General features: G+C 45.4%; 1 protein-coding gene across 3 annotated transcripts in view; it reads right to left on the bottom strand.

The window, feature by feature from the left end:
• Nucleotides 1–22,328, bottom strand: part of TMEM178A (transmembrane protein 178A) — a 67,755-nt gene that overhangs the window by 18,550 nt on the left and 26,877 nt on the right. The window contains exon 1 of one of the 3 annotated variants that reach the window (XM_007667722.3): nt 21,862–22,018. The exons of the other annotated variants lie outside the window; for them this stretch is intronic. The gene's annotated coding sequence lies outside the window, so the exon portion shown is untranslated. Of the gene's footprint in view, nt 1–21,861; nt 22,019–22,328 lie in introns of those variants that run through there. 3 annotated transcript variants of the gene reach the window in all.

Below are 22,328 nucleotides of genomic sequence, written 5' to 3' on the forward strand. Positions count from 1 at the left end.
CTTTAACCACCTGGCTCCCTCCTACCTTACTTCTCTGGTTTCTTACTATAACCCTCCAATGCCAAGCTACTCACTGTACCTTGATCTCTTCTATCTCGCTGCCGACTCCTCACCCACCTCCTGCCTCTGCCCCGGACCGCCCTCCCCCTTCACATCTGACAGACGATCACTCTCCCCTCCTTCAAAGTTTTCTTACAAAGCACATCTCCTCCAAGAGGCCTTCCCCGATTAAGCCCTCATTTCCTCTTCTCCAACACCCTTCTGCGTCCCCCTTCTACTTGAATTTGCACCCTTTATTCACTCCACCTCAGCCCCACAGCACTGATGTACGTAGCCCTGATTTATTCATTTATATCAATGTCTGTCTCCCCCTCTAGACTCTAAGCTCGTTGTGGGCAGGGAGCATGTCTGAGAAGCAGGGTGGCTCAGTGGAAAGAGCATGGGCTTTGGAGTCAGAGGTCATGAGTTCGAATCCCAGCTCTGCCACTTGTCAACTGTGTGACTGTGGGCAAGTCACTTCTCTGTGCCTCAGTTACCTCATCTGTAAAATGGGGACTGAGACAGTGAGCCCCACATGGGACAACCTGATTCCCCTGTGTCTACCCCAGCGCTTAGAACAGTGCTCTGCACATAGTAAGCGCTTAACAAATACCAACATTATTAACTCTGTTACGTTGGACTCTCCCAAGCGCTTAGAAATTGCTCTGCACATAGTAAGTGCTCAGTAAATACAATTGATTAACGAATACGATAAAAAACGCTTAGACTCATTCTACCGACACTCATGACTTTATTTGAATCTTCTAGACTATAAGCCCGACGGGGGTAGAGAACGTCCCACAACTCTGTCATACTGTACTATCCTGGGGGTTCAGTACAGTGCTCTGTGCACAGTAAATGCTCAATATACATGACCGTTATGAATACAAGGAAAGGAATGCCCAACGGTGCTACCTTAGAGCCACAGGCAAAGACAGAGGGCTCAATCTGTCTTGTTTTTCCTCCTTATATTTGTCACTCTGAACAACTTTCTCCAAGAGCTTACACCCCCCCACCCGCCCTTGGATGTAGATACCAGAGATATTTTTTAACTGAATTTCCAGATTTAAAAGATGTTGCATAACCAGTCAGTCCTCACTTCACCAGCATCATGGGAGGGTAGAAATTCAACAGCATCATTGCAGCCAAGAGTTTTTGCTTCCTCAATCGGCCTATCTTTCATAACACATAACTGAGAGTGAAGCCTACTGAAAAGAGCATGACTCAAGAGTCTAGGGTCCTGGGTGCTAATCCCTGCTCCACCCCTTGCCAGTTGTGTGACATTGGGCAAGTCGTTTTTCTGTGCCTCCATTTCCTCATCTGTAGAATGGGCATTCAATACCCGTTCTCCCTCCCTCCTGAGACCGTGAGCCCAAAGTTGGGCAGGGACCGTATCCCATCTGATTATATTATATCTATCCCAGAATTTAGTTCAGTGCTTCGTGCACAGAATAAGAGCTGAACAAATAACACAATTATTATTATCTGTTTGGGTCTTTTCATCAATTCTGCCCACTTCCGGAGGTGATATCAATGCGCGGGGATTTGGGGTAAAGTAGGCTGTCGGGGAGGAGGAGAACCAGGGCTTGGATGACGCCCCAAGTGGATAAGCAGCCTGGGACAGACACGGTGGTAGAGCAGGGGCCTGGGAGCCAGAAGGACCTGGGTTCTAATCCCAACCCTGCCACATCTTCTGTGTGACTTGGGGCAAATCGCTTCAGTTCTCTATTGCCTCAGTTACCGCAACTGTAAAATAGGGATTAAGACTGAGCCCCATGTGGGACGTGGACTGTGTCCAACCCGATTAGTGTGAACCAGCCCAGTGCTTAGTATAGTGTCTGACACATAATAAGCTCATAACAAATACCATAATTATTATTATATGAAAAACGTGGACTGGGCCATGTTTGTAACAATTTATCTGTATCCCCTCAACTTTTACCCCCCTCCTTTTCCATCCCCTCCCCAGCTGCACCTCTCACTATATCCCTCTTCAACCACACCCCTCCTAGTCTGCTTATTCTACTTCCCCACCCCCATCCACACTACCCCCGAAGCCTCTCCCTCCCTCCCTCCAGCGTACTAGTGATGATCTGCTTGGTCACATTTCCTTCCACACCACTTAACAACTGTGGCATTTGCTAAGAGCTTACTGTGTGCCAGGCACGGTACTAAGCGCTGTGGGCAAGTCACTTAACTTCTCTGTGCCTCAGTTACCTCATCTGTAAAATGGGATTAACTGTGAGCCTAACGTGGGACAACCTGATTACCCTCTATCTTCCCTAGCGCTTAGAACAGTGCTCTGCACATAGTAAGTGCTTAACAAATACCAACATTATTATTATTTTTATTACAAGCAAATCAGGCTGGTCCCATGTGGGGCTCACAGTTTCAATCCCCATTTTATGGATGAGGTCACTGAGGTACAGAGCAGTGAAGTGGTTTGCCCCAGATTGCGCAGCATTTGGTCCCCAGGAAAAAGAATGAATTCTCACCAACCAGTGGGAGGCGAAAGAATGGATTGGCACATAATTTAAGCCCTCCTCTAAGGAAATGGTCCCATTTCAGACTTCCAAAGGGCAATGAGGTCATTATAAGCAAAACCTCACTGAGGAAGTTTCTGAAAACCTTTCAACAGCCTCTCAGTATTCTTGCAAGGTGGAAGAATTCATTCATTCATTCATTCAATAGTATTTATTGAGCGCTTACTATGTGCAGAGCACTGTACTAAGCGCTTGGAATGTACAAATCGGTAACAGATAGAGACAGTCCCTGCCCTTTGATGGGCTCACAGTCTAATCGGGGGAGACGAAAGGACAAGAACAATGGCAATAAATAGAATCAAGAAGAAGAACATCTCATTAAATTTATGGGAGGGTCCCCGAAGAGCACCGACAGCTCACCGGGATTGTCTCCTGGCACCACAGGCTGCTGCCATCAGCATCATTAATGGTATTTATTGAGCGCTTACTCTGTGCAGAGCATTGTATTAATTGCTTAGGAGAATACAAAATAATAGAGTTGGCAGGCGCCATCCCTGTTCACGAGCTTATTCATTCATTCATTCAATAGTATTTATGGAGCGCTTACTAAGTGCAGAGCACTGTACTAAGAACTTGGAATGGACAATTCAGCAACAGATAGAGACAATCCCTGCCCAATGACGGGCTTACAGTCTAATCAGGGGAGACGGACAGACAAAAACAAGACAACATAATCAGGATAGATTATCATGTAATCATGATAGATTACAGTCTAGAGGGGGAGACGGACGTTAACATATATCTCTGAATTGTAAACTCATTGTGGGCAGGGAACGTGCCAACCCACTCTGTCAAACTGTACTCTCCCGAGCGCTTAGTACTATCCTCTGCACATAGGAAGCGTTCAATAAATACGATTGAATTGAATGAATGAACAGTAAGCACTCGTATTGATGTCTGTCTCCACAGCTCCATTCATTCATTCAGTCGTATTTATTGAGTGTTTACTGTGTGCAGAGTAGTGTAGTACAGTGGAAAGAGCCCAGGCTTGGGAGTCAGAGGTCGTGGGTTCTAATCCCAGCTCCACTACTTGTCAGCTGTGTGACTTTGGGCAAATCACTTCACTTCTCTGTGCCTCAGTTCCCTCATCTGTAAAATGGGGATTAAGACTGTGAGCCCCTAGTGGGACAACCTGATTACCTTGTATCTACTCCAGTGCTTAGAACTATGTGCTTGGCACATAGTAAGTGCTTAACAAATATCATCATTATCATCATTATGAGGTAATGCTCAATAAATTCAACTGATTGATTATTATTATTATTACCAATCAATGATATTAGTAGTAGTAGTATTCATAGTATTATTATATTTTAAGAGCTTACTATGTGCTAAGCACGGTTCTAAGCGCTGGGGTAGATACAAACTAATTAGGTTAGACGTAGTAAGTGTCCCACCTGTGCTCACAGTCTAAATAGAAGAGAGAACTAGCATTTGTGTCCTGGGTGATGGGGCACTGCTGGTTCATACACTTGCAATGCTCCTCCCTGAGCAATCAGTAGTGTGGTTTAGTGGAAAAAGCACAGGCTTGGGAGTCAAAGGTCGCAGGTTCTAATCCCGGCTCCGCCACTTGTCAGCTATGTGACTCTGGGCAAGTCACTTAACTTCTCTATGCCTTAGTTACCCCATCTGTAAAATGGGGATTAAGACTGTGAGCCCCACATGGGACAACCTGATCACCTTGTATCCTCCCCAGCGCTTAGAACAGTGCTTTGCACATAATAAGTGCTTAAGCAATGCCATTATTATTATTATTATTATTATTATTATCAGCCCCCTTCCAGAGACTCTGAGGGTTTGAAGCAGCCAATGCTCCAGTGACCTTTTCATCAGTAGCTTGGCTCCCGATGCCAAAGAGTTGAGCCACCCCACATATACTGGCCCCTTGAGTCGACCTCTTCATCCTTGTCCCCGTCAGAGCTAAATGGGAGAGGTTTTTTTTTATTTAGATGAATCAGTAGTATTTATGGATATGCTCTATATGCTTACAGAGAAGCAGCGTGGCTTAGTGGCAAGAGCACGGGCTTGGGAGTCAGAAATCGTGGGTTCTAATCCCGGCTCTGCCAGTAATCAGCTATGTGACTTTGGGAAAGTCACTTAACTTCTCAGTGCCTCAGTTATCTCATCTGTAAAATAGGGATTATAATAATAATGTTGGTATTTGTTAAGCGCTTACTAGTGCAAAGCACTGTTCTAAGTGCTGGAGGGATACAAGGTGATCAGATTGTCCCTCATGGGGCTCACAGTCTTCATCCCCATTTTACAGATGAGGTGACTGAGGCCCAGAGAAGTGAAGTGACTTGCCCAAAGTCACACAGCTGACAAGTGGCAGAGCCAGGATTGGAACACATGCCTCTGACTCCCAAGCCCAGGCTCTTTCCACTGAGCCACGCTGCTTCTCATTATGACTGTGAGCCCCACGTGGCACAAACCGATAACCTTGTTTCTACCCCAGCGCTTAGAACAGTGCTTGGTGCATAGTAAGCTCATAAAAAATGCCAATATCATTATTATTATTATGGAGTTGCTTCTGTGTGCAGAGCACTGTAACAGATGCATAGGAATGTACTAAAGGCACCCATTCCCCACCCCTGCCCCCTTTTCTATCCTGTGCTCCAAATGAAAATTTGGCACCTCTGGAGAACATGATAGAATTAGATTTCTTGCCAGGAAGTTACAGTCTAGTGTTACAGAAGCCATCCGTGAAGAACAAGTCATAAAAACAGTCACCTTTTTAATCAATCAGTCCATGAGTGGTATTTATCGAGAGCTTTGTCAAGTGCTCACCTTGTGTCAGACTCTGTTCTAAACACTGGGGTAAATATGAGCTGATCAGATTGGACACAGTTCATGTCTCAGATGGGGCTCCCAGCCTCAATCCCCACTTTACAGATGAGGTAACTGAGGCCCAGAGAAGTGAAGTGACTTACCCAAGATCACATAGCAGACAGATGGTCCTTTTGAATCCCCATCCCACGCTCTATTCATTGGGCCACACTGCTTAACTTAAAACCTCTTAAAATGCAAGGAGTGTTCCCTTGTTGTGGCTGCATTCTTTTCCAGGTAGCCCTTTTGCCCTCCTCATAGCTGCATATCCTTCCTCGGATCTACCCCTAATCAACTCCTCATTCCAACTTTCCCATAAAAAGCCGAACCCTAAGGCAACTTGTAACTGCAGTTCTTGGTTTTAAAAATATCACAGAGTGTCCTCATCCACCAAAGCCTTTGGGTCCCGCAGTTGTTTAGCTCATATCTTCCAGAACTCTTTCACAACCTGGCCATCTGGTACAGGATGTTCTGATTGGCAGAGGATGCTCAGACAGACTTCCCAGCATGGGCCCGGAATTAGGCAGGGCAGCCCTCAGCTGACTTTCCTGCTTCAGGCCTCCACGTCTGCCTTTGCTCCTCAACCAATCGTTCACTCACTCAGTCGATCAGTTGTATTTATCAAGAGCTTACTGTATGCAGAGCACTTTACTAAGCACATGGGAGAGAAGAAGAAGAAAAGAAGAAAAAAAGGAGAAGGAGAAGAAGAAGGAGAAGGAGGAGAAGAAAAAGAAAGGGAAAGGGAAAGGGAAGGAGAAGAAAGAGAAAGAGAAGACAGAGAAAGAGAAGACAGAGAAGAAGAAGAAGGAGAAGGAGAAGAAAGAGGAGAAGGAGGAGAAGAAGAAAGAAAAGAGAAGAAGGAGAAGAAAGAGAAAGAGGAGAAGAAAAAGAAAGAGAAGAAGAAGAAGAAAGGAAGAAAAGAAGAGGAAAAGAAGAAAAAAGAAGAAAAGTCATGGTATTTGTTAAGCACTTACTATATGCCAAGCTCTGCTCTAAATGCTGGGTAAGATTCAAAGTAACCAGGTTTGATACATGCTCTACCCCACTTGGGGCTCCCAGTCCTAATCCCTTTTTTACAGATGAGGTAACTGAGGAACAGCAAAGTGAAGAGACTTTCTCATACAGCAGACGGGAGGCAGAGCCGGAATTAGAACCAACATCCTCTGACTCTCAGGGCCGTGCTCTCTCCACTAGTGGCAGACACGTTCCCTGCCCACAGCGAGCTTACAGGCTAGAGGGGGAGGCAGACATTAATATTAATAATATATTACAGATATGGACATGAGTGTTGTGGGGCTGATGGAGGGGTGAAGAAAGGGAGCAAATCCAAGAGCGAGGGTAACTCAGGAGGGAGTGGGAGAAGGGGAAATGAGAGCTTAGGCAGGGAAGGCCTCTTGGAGGAGATGTGTCTTCAATAATGCTTTGAAGGTGGAAAGAGGGACTGTCTGTTGGATATAAATAGTAATAATAATAATGTTGGCATCTGTTAAGCGCTTACCATGTGCAGAGCACTGTTCTAAGCGCTGGGGGAGATACAGGGTCTTCACGTTGTCCCACGTGAGGCTCACAGTCTTAATCCCCATTTTACAGATGAGGTAGCTGAGGCACAGAGAAGTTAAGTGACTTGCCCAAAGTCACACAGCTGACAGGTGGCAGATTCAGGATTATAAAGAGGGAGGGCGTTCCAGGCCAGCAGCAGGACGTGAGCGAGGGGTTGGCAGTGAGAGATGAGATCGACGTACAGTGGGTGGGTTGGCACTGGAGGAGGGGAGGAGGAGCCATAATGGCCGACTGAATCAGGAGTCCCCAGAGAGCAAGTGGGGTGTGCCAGGCACTCCTAGGAGATCCTGTAGGTGCCAGGAATTCCGACCTGGCCAGGTTAGAATCCAGTTAGACTCTACACAAGCCTGACTGTGGAGTCCAACCAGACCCAGCCTACGCCTTCCTTGGTCCAAGCCCAGCAGGCAGTGAAAAAGCCAGAACCCGGCCTCAAATCTTAAAGTTTTTCTGACCCAGATTAACATTCAACTTCATCTAGATGCCCTGAAGTTTTCCCGCTAGGATACCCCAGCCCTCCATAACTCACTGCCCCAGAAACACAAATAAACCATCACCTTAAAGCCAAACGTAAAACTGAGCCTGCTCCAAATCAGACTATGAACATCTGAGGACTTGAATGTACAAACGTCATGGATAGGGGGAGAAGACTGTGACCTCTCTCTGCCCTAAGTGAAATTACACATCCCTGCACTCAACACAAATTAAGAAACTCAAATGCTTCCCACTCACACAAGAGTTACCCTGTTTTCTCAGATCAGTCAGTCCTCTATGATGAGTTGTAGGCAAAGACTGTGTCCTTGAATTGCACTCTCCCAAGCAATTAGTGCATTGCTTTGCACATAGTAAGCTCTCAATAAATACAATAGAATAATTGAATGAATCAGTGGGTATTTATTGAGCGCTTACTGTGTGCAGAGCACTCTACTAAGCACTCAGGAGAGTAGACTGTGACAGTATAGGTCGACACGTTCCCCGCCCACAATGAGCTTACGGTCTAGAGGATGGTGGCCATTTCTTGGCAGGAGCTTGCTGAGGCTTCCCTCGCTCCCAAGAGAAACACACACTGTGCACTTGGACAGTATCGAGAGGATGAATACTTGTCGGGCCCAGCTAGAAGATGTGGTGAGGAAGAGAGAGGTTGCACTGAGGGATCCCTTCAGTGAGAAGAAAGAAGGGTTTAGACCCCCTCATATGCCAGCGTGGCGTCGGACCCCATCCTTGCTCACATGATCTAACTGTATCGTGGCTCAGCCACAGAAGTGGGCTAAGCTAGAACCAATTTCTTTGGCAGGTTAACATAGAATTTGCCCCTCCCTCAGCTCCACAACAATTATTTCCATGAACGTCTGACTCCCCTTCTAGACTGTAACCTTATTGAGGGCAGGGAACGTATCTATCAACTCTCTTGTGTCGTACTCTCCCAAGCACTTAGGAGAGTGCTCCGCACACATTAAGTGCTCAATAAATACCACTGACGATGAGAACCAAATTTTATTTTAATGGCTGACTAGTCACTTAACTTCTCTGTGCCTCAGTTACCTCATCTGTAAAATGGGGATTAAGACTGTGAGCCCCCCGTGGGACAACCTGATTCCCTTGTGTCTTCCCCAGCGCTTAGAACAGTGCTCTGCACATAGTAAGCGTTTAACAAATACCAACATTATTATTATATTAGACTGTAACCTCACTGAGGGCAGGGAACGTCTGTCAACTCTGTCGTATTATAATCTCTCAAGCCCTTGTATGCTGTGTGATCTTGGGCAAGCCACTTAACTTCTCTGGGCCTCCATTACCTCATCTGTGAAATGGGGAATAAAGACTGTGAACCCCATGCGGGACAGGGACTGTGTCCAACCGGATAAACTTGTATCTATCCCCGCGCTTAGTTCAGTGCCTAGCACATTGTATGTGCTTTAACAAATACCATTAAAAATAAATAAAGCCTTTAATATAGTGCTTTGATTACAATAAGTGCTCAATAATGGAGCTTCAGTACGTGTTCCCCCTCAACTTAGATTCTGAGCCCTGTCTGGGACAAGGACTGTGTCAGGCCTGATTAACTTGTATAATAATAATAATAATGATAATGGTACTTGCTAAGCACTTACTATGTGTCAAGCACTGTTCTAAGCGCTGGGGAATACCCAGCGTTTAGAACAGTGCTTGACACATATTAAGTGTTTAACAAATACCACACACAAAAAATACCATTCACTGATTGATTGATTTGCCGTTTTTAAGGCATTCATTTGGGTTTGGGACTTTTTTTTAGTACCTTTATAAGTGTCATTATACTCAGCTCAGGCCATTCCTCAGCGAGGCTGAGCAGTGGTAGCGTATATTCAGGCAGTCAACAATAGAATTTATCCAGTTCCAGGTGTGTGTGGAACACTATGCTAAACCCTGGGGAAGAGTATACAGGTGGGAATTAGACAGAGACCCTGTCCCTAGAAGAGATTACAATCTGCAGCACCTCCGGGCCTCAAACTGTACGTTTGAGCTGCCAAATTCACCTTTAAAATGAAGCCAAACAAACAACCACCCTGACTTGCCCCTTCCAAAATGGTTTATTGTCCCTTAAATCCTTTGCCTCTAATTAGTTTACAAGATGAATTAAACCTCACACACCTCTTTTAGGCTGGTATTATTAACTTCATTTTTACAGGCAAGAAAACGCGACACTGAGAAGAGGAATGATTCACCCTCCACTGGTGAAGGGAGCCGATAGCATGGTCAAAAATAGAAAGTGCCGGGAGAGAGCATTCATCTGGTATTCTCTGCCAACAGGAATTCTCCTCCTCAGTTAGGCTGCTAAACCCACTGGCCACCTGAAACTGCAGATCCAAACCTGAAGCAGCCACTGGAATCTCCACAAACTATAAACTGGACTACAGCTGGGTAGATGTCAAAAGAATTTTCATGGAGTAAGTGTTTTCGCTTTCACTTCCCTTACTCTGCAGGGTCTTAAGGATGGTCCATTTGACCTGAAAGAAGAGAAGTACGGCCCAGACTTGTATAGTTTGTGTCACAGCCTAATTTGAGCCCCGCCTAATTTCTTTCAGAAATTCCAGAGGCCTTTCCTAACCAGTTTTGACAGTTTTAGTTGACAAAGTCTTCCTTAGAGATGGGAGGACCACGAAGATTTCAAAATCTATCCTTTCACTCTGTGCCTCCGACCTCTGGCACCTTATCAAAACATTTGTCACCCTCCTTCCTTTTCTCCCTGATCGCCATCTTTAACCCTTCACTTTCCAATGACTTCTTCCCCACTGCTTCCAAACATGCTTAAGTATACCCTAAAAAAACCCCTCCTTGACCCCACAACTCCCTCCAGTTTTGCTCCATCTCCCTCCTACCATTCCTCTCCAAACTCTTTGAGCCAGGTGCCCACTCCAGTCGCCTCCACTTCCTCTCCTTCAATTCTCACCTTGACCCTCTCCTGTCTGGTTTCTGCCCTCTTCGCTCCATGGAAACTGATCTCAAGAAGGTTACCTACGACCTTCTCTGTGCCATATCCAACAGCCTCTACTCCAGCCTAATTCTCCTCAACTTCTTAGCTGTCTTCATTACTGTGGATCCATTCTCCTGGAAATCTAACCTTGGTTTCACTGACTCTGTCCTCTCCTGGTTCTCCTCCCCTCTCTCCAGCCACTCATTCTCAGTCTCTCTTTAGGCTCCCCCTCTCCTCTAACTGTGGGGGGCCCTTAAGCTCAATTCTGGATCCCCTTCTAATCTCCATCTACACCTACTCTCTTGGAGAACTCATTCGTTCCCACGGCTTCAACTACCAGCTCTACAGAGACGATTCCCAAACCTACCTCTCCAGCCCTGACCTCTCTCCTCTAGAGTTTCACATTTTCTCGTCCCTTCGGGACATCTCCACTTCGGTGTCTCACTGACACCTCCAGCTTAACATGTCCAAAACAGAACTCCTCATCTTCCCATCCAAACCCTGTTCTCCCTTTGTCTTTCCTATTACTACAGACAATGCTACTGAACATCCTGTCTCACAAGCCTATAACCTTGGTATCCTCCTTTCATCTCTTTCATTCAATCCACATATTCAATCTGTCACCAAATCCTGTTGGTTCTACCTTCACAACATGGTTAAAATCTGTCCTTTCCTGTCCTTCCAAACTGCTGTGACCCTAATCCAAGCACTTATCATATTCCCCTCTCCAGTCCCTTAGATCATTTAGATCACTTAGATCATTTTTCTAAAAAAGCATACAGTCCCCATCTCCCCACTTCTCAAGAACGTCCAGTGGATGGGTAACCACCGTCTCCTCAAACAGAAACTCATTATCGTCGGTTTTTAGGCACTCAATCAACTCTCCACCTTCTACCTCACCTCTCTGATCTCCTTCTACAATCCAGCCCCCAAAGATCACACTTCTAACACCAACCTACTCACTGTTCCTCGATCTCATCTCTCTCTTGCCTTATCCACATAGTAATAATAATGATGGCATTTGTTAAGTGCTTACTCTGTGCCAGACACTGTCCTAAGCGCTGGGGTGGAAACAAGCAAATCAAGTTCCACTTGTCCCTGTCCCATGTGGGGCTCACAGTCTCCATCCCCGTTTTACAGATGAGGTAACTGAGGCATACACAAGTGAAGTGACTTGCCGAGGGTCACCCAGCAGACAAGTGGCAGAGCTGGGATTAGAACCCAAGACCTTCTGACTCCCTGGCCCGTGCTCTATTCCTCTAACCTGGAACTCCCTTCCACTTCATATACGCTGAACCCCCTCTCTCCACATCGTCAAAGTCTTCTTACAATCACATCTCCTCAAAAAGACCTTCCTCATTTCCCTTATCCCCTCGATCAATCAGTGGTATTTAAAGCACTCGGGAGAGTACGATACAATGGAATTAACAGACATATTCCCTGTCCAAAATAATCTTATGGTCTAGAGGGGGAGACAGACGTTGGTATGAATAAATAATTTATAAAATATAACTTAAAGATATGTACATAAGTGCTGTGGGGGTGGGGCAAATAATAAATGTCCAAAGGTCACAGATCCAAGTGCATAGATGATGCAGAAGGGAGAGCGAGCGGGGAAAAAGAGCACTTAATCGGGGAAGGCCTCTTAGAGGAGATTTGACCCTCTACCTTTCGTGTCACTTATGAACTTGGTTCTATACCCTTTAAACATTTGATATCCAGTCCATAGTCCAGTCCATTTGATATCCTCAGCCCCATAGTACTCATGTACATATTTTTAACTGATATTAATATCTTCCTCAATTGATCGATCGTTTAATTCATTCATTCATTCATTCAATCGTATTTACTGAGTGCTTACTGTGTGCACAGCACTTACTAAGCACGAGGGAGGGTACAATACAGCAGAATTAGCAGACAAGTTCCCTGCCCATAAAAAGTTATCTTCCCCCTCTAGACTGTAAGCTCCTTGTATGAAGGGACCTCATCTACCAACTCTGTTCCATTGTATTGCCCAAACGCTTAGCATAGCGCACTGCACATAATAAACCCTACTGAGAACTCACCTCCTCCAAGAGGCCTTCCCAGACTGAGCATCCCCTTTCCCTCTGCTCCCTCTGCTCCCTTTCCGCTCCCCCTCCGCCCTCTGCTCCTCCCCCTTCCCCCCTTCACCTCCCCTCAGCTAAGCCCCCTTTCCCTCTGCTCCTCCCCCTCCCCCTTCCCTCAGCACTGTGCTCATTTGTATATATTTTCATTCCCCTATTTATTTTGTTAATGAGGTGGCCATCCCCTTGATTCTATTTATCGTGATTATGTTGTCTTGTTTTTGTCCGTCTGTCTCCCCCGATTAGACTGTGAGCCCGTCATTGGGCAGGGATGGTCTCTATCTGTTGCCGAATTGTACATTCCAAGCGCTTAGTACAGTGCTCTGCACATAGTAAGCGCTCAATAAATACTATTGAATGAATGGATGAATGAATAAACACTTAATCAATACCACTGATGATTGATAGGTTCTAAAATATAGGGGTAGCCCATGAACATTACGGAATTTCAAGCTATGGTCAGAATAAGGAATATTGATCAATCCCTTGTCTCTTTCCACAGCAATGCACTATGGGGAGAGACCTCTCCTTAGACTCTCCATCCTCATCCCAGCCTTAAATATTAATTCATATCAATGTCTGTCTCCCCATCAAGATTACCAACTTGTTTAGGGCAGGGAACGTGTCTGCTAACTCTGTTTTATTGTACTCTCCCAAGTGCTTTAAATACCATTGATTGACTGATTGATTGATAGAAGGAATAAGGGAAAATGAAACCTTAGTTGGGGAAGACCTTTTAGAGGAGATGTGATTTTAATGAGACATTGAAGCTGGGGAAGGTAGTGGTCTGTTGTATATGAAGGGGGAGGGAGTTCTAGGTCAGAGGGGTGGTGTGGATAAAGGCTCAGTGGAGAGAAATATGAGATGAAAGTACAGTGAGTGGGTCGGTGTTAGAAGCGGGATCTCGTAGCAAGAGATCAGTGAGGTGAGGTAGGATGTGAAGAGCTGGTCGAGTGCCTTAAAACCGATGATAAGGAGTTTCTCTTTGAGGCGGAGGTGGATGGGCAACCCTGGAAGTTGTTGAGAAGTGGAGATATGGAGACTGAGTGCTTTTTTTAGAAAAATGATCCGGGCAGCAGAGTGAAGTAAGGACTGGAGAAGGGAGAGACAGGAGTTCGAGAGGTCAGCAAAGTGGCTGAGGCAAAAGTCAGCACTATGGCTCTGTAAGCCGTGCCTGTGCCCTGCCCTGTCTGGGCAGCCCTGGAAGGAAGAGTGTGCGAAGAACCGGGTATGGGCAGTGACTTTGCGCTGGCCTAGCTGCTGCAGCAGCTGCTGGCATAAGGAAAATTCTCTGCCTGCACCCACACGTTCCCCTGGACAGAAATAGATTCATTTTTCCCCTGTGGCAAGGCTTGTGCTCCTAGAAAAGAGGGACTAGAGGAGACAGTGTGTGGAGAGAAAAGAAGCATGGCTTAGTGGAGAGTGCTCGGGCCTGGAAGTCAGAGGATCCGGGTTCTAATCCCAGCCCTGCCAATTCGTTGCTGAAATAATAATAATTATGGCATCTGTTAAGCGCTTAGTAGGTGCAAAGCACTCTTCTAAGCGCTGGGGAAGATACAAGGTGATCAGGTTGTCCCACGTGGGACTTAGGGTCCTAATGAGGACCCTGGGCGAGTCACTTCACTTCACTTCTCTGTGCCTTTGTTCTCCTGTTCTCCCTCCTAAATAGGCTGTGAGCCCCAAGTGGTACAGGCACTTTGTCTATCCTAATTAACTTGTATCTATCCCAGCAATTAGGAGTGTTTGACGCATAATAAGCACTTAACAAATACCTTAAGGAAAAAGAAAGACCCCACAGGCAAAGTAGGAATGGCTAGAATGGATCCACGGAAGAACGGAAGGCCTGAAGCTATGGGAGGACAACAGAAAGTCACCCTGGCTCTCCTCTAATGTCAATCTTCTTGCTGTACCTTGATCGAGTCTATCTTGCCACCAATCTCTCACCCACATCCTGCCTCTGGCCTGGAACGCTTTCCCTCCTCATATCCAATAGACAATGACTCTCCCCACCTTCAAAGCTTTATTAAAGGCACATCTCCTCCAAGAGGCCTTCCCTAACTAAGCCACCTTTTCCTTTTCTTCAGCTCCCTTCTGTGTCACCCTGACTTGCTCTCTTTATTCATCCCCACTCCCAACCCCACAGTACTTAAGTACATATTGTTTGAGAAACAGAGGTTGTACATCAGTGATACTGGCAAGAACTATAAAGTCAATCTTTCCTTTGTTTTGGGAGCAGGTGAATCCAGTGGGAAGGTGGCACCATGCCCCAGGTTTCTGGGAGGGTACTTAAGAAGTAAGAATAAAGGGAAACTCTAGTTACTCCTGCTGAGTTCGGCTCAGTCCTGAGAAAGATAAGATTTGAAAGAGAAGGCGCTGCACTTTGACAAGGACACGAGGTGGGTGTTTTTGCTTTTCCTCCCTCTGACGATTAACCAAAGGGAACAAAGACCAAATACTCTTATTCCTCCTTGGCAGTTCTTTGTGACAGGAAGGAGGTGGGACATTTAGCCAGTGCAGTTTGGAAGGAGGAAAGTTAGAGAAGTAGCATGGCCTGGTGGATAGAGCATGGCCTTGGGAGTCAGAAAGACCTGGATTCTAATTCCGGCTCCTCCACTGGTCTGATGTGTATCCTTGAGCAAGTCATTTCACTTGTCTGTACCTCATTAAAAAAAAAAAACTGAGACAACTCCAGGACATATCTCTCCACCTCCAGGCACGCCAAGACCAAGCTGCACAAAGAGGTTCTTATGATGGGTGATTATCCACTGTGATGGTGAAGTTTCTTTTTCATTATGTAATTATGAAATTTAAGAGATGAGTGACAGAACAATGAGAAATTAGAAAAGCAACTTGCCTCTGCTTTGGTTACCAGTGACAGTATTTATTAAATGATCATTTTACGCAGAACAGTACTAGGCAATGGGAAGGAATACACAAGTGGGAATTAAACATGGTCCCTGTCCCTTAATAATGATAACAATGGTTGTATTTGTTAAGTGTTTACTATGTGCCAAGCAATGTACTAAGCAAATTGGGTTGGACACAGTCCCTGTCCCACATGGGGCTCACAGTCAATCCCCATTTTACAGATGGGGTACCTGAGGAACAGAGAAGTTAAGTGACTTGCCCAAGATCTCACAACAGACGAATGGCGGAGCCGGGATTAGGAAATAAGGCCCTTCTGAATCCCAGATCCGTGCACTATCCACTAGGCTATGCTGCTTCTTGGTTTCTTATGATTCTGTTTACTTTCCCATAGTCTGAGTACAGTTGTCACACTTAGATGACGTTCATTAAGTACCATCTCCATTATTAGAAGAAAGCTTGTTGTGGTTTGGGCCCTGGGACTGGGTTTGGCAGGTGGGAATCAGTCACTGAAGTCTGAACTCTAGACTGTAAGCTCACTGTGGGCAGGGAATGTGTCTTACAACTGTGCTTTATTGTTATGTTGTGCTTTTCCAAGCACTTAGTACCATGCTCTGCACACAGTAAGCACTCAATAAATACGATTGATTGATCGATTGATTGGAGTCGGAATAAAACATCCCATCCCCCTGCTTTCTGGACAGAAACCAGCCTGATGGAGTATCCAACACTGTGTCCTTTCTGGGGGCATCCTGATGGGACTAGCTCAAGTCTTCCGTACCTTTTCTCTTTAGGAAAGTTGGTCAGTGAAGCCATGAAGAACTTACACATAGGAAGTGCTAAATTGAAATAATAAGAATAATAATGTTGTGGCATTTGTTAAGCACTTACTACCTACAGGCATTGGGCAAGGATTGTCTCTATCTGTTGCCGAATTGTAAATTCCAAGTGCTTAGTACAGTGCTCTGCACATAGTAAGAGCTCAATAAATACTATTGAATGAACTGTTTTAAGTGCTGGGGTGAATAGAAGTAAATCGGGTGGACACAGTCCCTTTCCTATGTGGGGCTCACAGCCTTCATCTCCATTTTACAGATGAGGGAATTGAGGCACAGAGAAGTGAAGTGACTTGCCCGAGGTCACACAGCAGACAAATGGCAGATCTGGGTTTAGAACCCAGGTCCTTCTGACTCCTAGGCCCGTGCTCTATCCACATGTCTTGTCCTTGAGGGGTCTCCGATCCATAGCGACGCCATGGACACATCTCTCCCAGAGCACCCTAATCTCCATCTGCGATCATTCTGGTAGTGGATCCATAGAGCTTTCTTAGTAAAAATACAGAAGTGCTCGACGGTTGCCTTCTTCCGTGCAGTAAACTCAAGTCTATGCCCTCGACTCTCTCCCGTGCCCCTGCTGCCCAGCATGGGTGAGTTTTGACTTGTAGCAGATTGTCTGTCACTCGCTAGCCACTGCCCAAGCTAAGAATGGAATGGATAGGCCTCTGCTTGACTCTCCCTCCTGTAGCCAAGACTGGTGGAGGACTGGAAACTCTTTAAATGCCATCCTGAGAGGGATCTCTATCCAATACTACACGCTATATAGTTGTAGTATTATTTAAATGCTTACTAAGCACCAAGCACTGTACTAAGTGCTGGGGTAGATCCCAGATAGTCAGGTCCCACAAGGGGCTCATAGTCTTAGTAGGAGGGAGAACAGGCATTTATTCCCCATTTTACAGGTGAAGGAACTGAGGCACAGAGAAGAGAAGTGACTTGCCCAAGGTCACACAGCAGTCAAGTGGTGGAGCCGGGATTAGAACCCAGGTCCTTCTGATTCCCAGGCTCATGCTCTATCCACAGGGCCACACTACACAATAACAGTATTTGTTAAGTGCTTACTGCATACCAAGCATTGTACTAAGTGTTGGGGTAGATACAAGACAGTCAGGTTCCACATGGGGCTCAGTCTAGATAGGAGAGGAACAGGTATTGATTTCCCATTTTACAGATGAGGGAACTGAGGCCTAGGGAAGTGAAGTGACTTGCCCATGGCCACACAGCAGACAAGTGGCAGAGCTAGGATTAGAACCCAAGTCCTCTGACTCCCAGGCCCATGTTCTATCCACTGGGCTACCCTGCTGCTCTACTGTTTTTCGTCTATAATAAACCAAGGTTGACCACCCGCAGTTTCGGGGCTTATGCCAAAGATACTCTCAGGCAGAGAACAAGTTTCCATTTCCTCTTCATATAATCATTTAATAATTTTGCCTCAGGGCACCCGCATTTGGCAGGATCTTCTGAACTGAGGTTTCACGTTCAGAGTAGAACGTGGCTGAGGAGCCAGCGTTTTTAAGCCGGTTTGTTTCGTAAACTCACCATTTCACTTTCTGAGCTAAAATCCGTATCGTCAGATCCTGGGTCACATTTAGAGGAGTCGATCCCTGACCATCTCTCAGCCCTTTCAAAAAGTAGACATTCTCTTAGAACGTCACGCTTTCCAAGATTTAACCCCTATGCCACCGTACAGAACTGGTCGATTCATTCATTATTAAAAGCACATCTCCTCTGAGAGGCCTTCCCTGATTAAGCCCTTATTTCTTCTTCAAACACTCCCTTCTGCATCACCCTTGCACCTGGTTTTTCACTCTTTATCCTCCCCTCCCTCTTCCCCATGGCACTTGTGTATGTATCTTCAACTTATATGTTATAAATTACTTATTAATTCATATTAAAATCTGTATCCCCCTCTGGACTGTAAGCTTGTTTGGGGAATGTGTCTGCTAATTCTGTTGCGTTGTACTCTCCCAAGCATTCAGTAGAGTGTTCTGCACATAGTAAGGGCTCGTTAAATACGATGGGTGGATTGACTGATTGATATTTGCAATGTATTTCATTAAATATGATGGGCGAATTGATTGATATTGATATTACCCTCTAGAGTGTAAGCTTATTGTGGGCAGGAAACATATCTACTAACCCTGCTATATTGTCCTCTCCCAAGCTTGTAGCACATTGCTCTGCACACAGAAAGTGCTCAATAAACCCAGTTGACTGATTGATTCATCCATTTGTCACTACTGGGGTCCAGGCCTCCTAAGAAACATTACCAGTGCCTTTTGCTTTGGTGTTTTAATCTTTCCTAGACAATCTTCCTTTTCACAGATGTATCTTCTCTTTCTAAAGTTCTGTACTCTCTTGTCAGAAACCTTATTTCCCAGCAACTCTTTGAACAAAAGAAAGGTTATGTATAAACAGATAAGCTATTTTACCCAATTTCCCCAGCTATCCTACTTCCTTTTCCTTGCTGAATATCTCCACAGGGACGACCCGTTACTTCTTAAAGCTCAAAATGCCAAGATGTGAACTCTTCATCTTCCCTCCCAAATCCTCTTCATCTAAATTTCCCATTGCAGTTGACAGTACAACCCTCTCTCAATCCTTTAACCTTGGCATTATTCATGAAGCAGTATGGCCTAGTGGATAGAGCATAGGCCTGGGAATCCGAAGGACCTGAATTCTAATCCTGGCTCGGCCACTTGTCTGCTGTTTGACCTCGGACAAGTCACTTCACTTCTCTGTGCCTCAGTGACCTCATCTGTGAAATGGGGATTAAGACTGTGAGCCCCATGTGGGACAGGAACTCTGTCCAATTTGATTAGGTGGTTTCTATCCCAGTGCGTAAAACAGATCTTGACGTATAGTAAGCGCTTAACAAATACCATCGTTATTGTCGTTATTATCACGACCCTCATGTTCCGTCACCAAATCCTGTTGGTTCTTCCCCCACAAATCCAGAATCTTCCCTTTCCTCTCTGTCCAATCTCCCACCGCTCCAGACTAGGTACTTATCCTAACATAGCTCAGTGGAAAGAGCCCGGGCTTGGGAGTCAGCGGTCACGGGTTCGAATCCAGGCTCCGCCACTTGTCAGCTGTGTGACTGTGGGCGAGTCACTTAACTTCTCTGTGTCTCAGTTACCTCATCTGTAAAATGGGGATTAAGACTGTGAGCCGCGGGTGGGACAACCTGATTACCCTGTATCTACCCCAGCACTTAGAACAATGCTCTGCTCATGGTAAGCGCTTAATAAATACCAACATTATTATTAATTCATCAGTTGCCTTCCCTGTAACCTGACTCTCTGCTCTCCAGTCTATACGGCGCTCTGCTGTCCAGATGATTTTTCTAAAACATCACCCGGCATCATCTCCCACTCCTCAAGAACCTCCAGGGGTTGTCCATCTATCTCTGCTTCTAACTGAAATTCCTGCTTTAAGGCAATCAATCAACTCTCTTGCCTCTACATATCCTCACTCTTCTCCAACTATATCCCAGTTGGCACATTCCATTCCCCTCAAGTTAGTTTTTCTCACTGTGCCTGGTTCTCATCTCTCTTGTTGCTGACTTTTTGCTGTGTCTGGAACTCCTCCTCCCTGCACATCCAGCAGATCACAGATGTGACCTTAGGCAAGTCACTTGACTTCTCTGTGTCTCAGTTACCTCATCTGTAAAATGGGGATTAACTGTGAGCCTCACGTGGGACGATCTGATTACCCTGTATCTACCCCAGCGCTTAGAACAGTGCTCTGCACATAGTAAGCACTTAACAAATACCAAAATTATTATTAGATTTCCCCACTTACAAAACCTTCAGAAATCACATCTCCTCCAAGAAGCCTTCCCTATTTAATCTGTCATCTCTCCCACAACCGCATTTCAGCATTTCTGCATCGCTTAAGCCCTTAATTGCTCACACCTGCCACTTCCCACCCCCTTAGCATTTTGAATATATCTTTCTCCTCTATTGTTTCATCCTACCTGTAATCAATTTGGGGATAAACATGCCTCCCCTCCTGGACCGTAAGATCCTTAAGGAAAAGAATCATCTTTATTAATGCTATTGGAAATGTTCACCCAAACCGTTAGTATTCTACTCTGTAAATTGTACATTACCCATTGATCAATAAATACTTCAGATTTTTTTATGGCATTTGTTAAGCACTTACTGTGTGCCAGTCACTGTACTAAGCACTGGGTAGATAGAAGCTAGTCAGGATTGTATCAACCATATTCCACATGGGGCTCCCAGTATTAATCTCCACTTTACAGATGAGGTAACTGAGCACAGGGAAGTGAAGTGACTTGCCCAAGGCCACCCAGCACACAAGTGGTCCTTCAAATCCCAAGCCCACGCTCTTTCTAGTAGGCCTCACTGCTTCTCATTTTCCCACTCCTTGCTTCAGTCAAATCAACTAGTCCTTTGTGGTGGCACAGGGTAGTGTTCTTGGAAAGTGTGAAGTTCTATTTGCAAAATAGAGTTAAAAGTCCCACCCGTCTATTTCTTCCAAGGCAGACCACAGGCCTGTTTAATGGGGGAGAATGACTCATTACATCTTTTAAAATGTGACTGCTCTTTTAGTGGAATAATTTTGAAAAAAAACAAGGGAGAGATAGACAGTTGAAATCAGTCATCTGGGATGTGAGTCAGAAACTGGTAGCTGCTTAGGTTGTCAGAGCCCCAAGTTGCTCCCTGTTTTCCTCTGGGAGGATTGAGATGATTAAAAAAAATACAAAGTGCTCTCAATGCCCTGGGAGAAGCCTGTTATAAAAATTCAAAGAGATGCTACAAGCATTTTCTCTTGTTTCCAATTCCTTTGCGCTGCCTGGGAGACACATTTCTGACCCTATAATTTTCCTAAGGTATGGGCTCTCACAGGTTAAAAGAGAATCCAACCCTCCATTACTATTCACAGCAAGAAAGTCATCAGTTCCACATGTTTACAAGGGTTCCATTATGAAAATCCTTTCTAAAAAACACAATTCCAAATAAAGGGAATCATGGACCCCAGTGTCTGTTAGGCATCCTCTTCCCTTTCTCCACTGAATCTGCCTCACCATTATTCATTCCTTCCCTGGATAATAATGAACATGATTATTTGTTAAGCTCTTGCTATTTGCCAAGCACTGTACTACGTAGTGGGGTAGATACAATGCAATCGGATAAGACAAAGTTTCAGTCCCACATGGGGCTCAGAGTCTTGGTAAGAGGGAGAGCAGGTACTGTATCCCCATTTTACAGATAAGGAAACTGAGGCTCAGAGAAGTTAAGTGACTTGCCCAAGATCACACAGCAGGTAAGTGGCAGAGCTGGGATTAAAGCCCCAGTACTCTCAGGCCTGTGCTCTTTCCATTCAGCAGGGTTTTTTGTTTTGTTTTGGTTTGGTTTTATCATATTTGTTAAGTGCTTACTATGGGTCAGGCACTGGACTAAGATCTGGGGTAGCTACAAGGTACTCAGATTGGACACAGTCCGTGTTCCACTTGGGGCTCCCACTCTTAATCCCCAATTTACAGATGAAGAAACTGAGGCACAGAGAAGTGATTTGCACAAGGTCACGCAGCAGACAGGGGCAGAGTCTGGATTAGAACTCAGGTCTTCCGACTCCCAGGCGAAAAGTCCACTTGGCCAAACTACCTCCAGAGAGCAGGAGACTGCAGTGACTGAATGTTTGGAGCCCTGTGCCTTCTTGCTCTTGCTTTATCCAGGGTTGATTTCTGAGGTTGGGCAGTCTCCCGGCACGTCACTCAGCTCAAATTAGGACAGGAATTCTCCATTTGACATGGAAGAGGGAGAAGAGAAAGTTTTAGAAAGCAGAACGACTTTCCCAGAGCCAAAGTTCTGCTACTCAAACCACCCCCTTGATAAAGCCCAGAGTCTTAATCACATTCAATTGATGATATTTATTGAGTTCCTTCTTGGGGCAGAGCAGTGGACTAAGCGTGTGGAAGAGTGAATTAGACTCGAAAGACAAGATCCTTGCCCTCACCAGCTTCCAATCTACCGGACAAATACTAATATAAATTCATCCAATTGTATTTATTGAGCACTTACTGTGTGCAGAGCACTGTACAAGCGCTTGGGAAAGTACAATACAGCAATAA

The sequence above is a fragment of the Ornithorhynchus anatinus genome, chromosome 1 (assembly GCF_004115215.2).
Source record: "Ornithorhynchus anatinus isolate Pmale09 chromosome 1, mOrnAna1.pri.v4, whole genome shotgun sequence".
In the NCBI taxonomy this organism is placed as follows: domain Eukaryota; kingdom Metazoa; phylum Chordata; class Mammalia; order Monotremata; family Ornithorhynchidae; genus Ornithorhynchus; species Ornithorhynchus anatinus.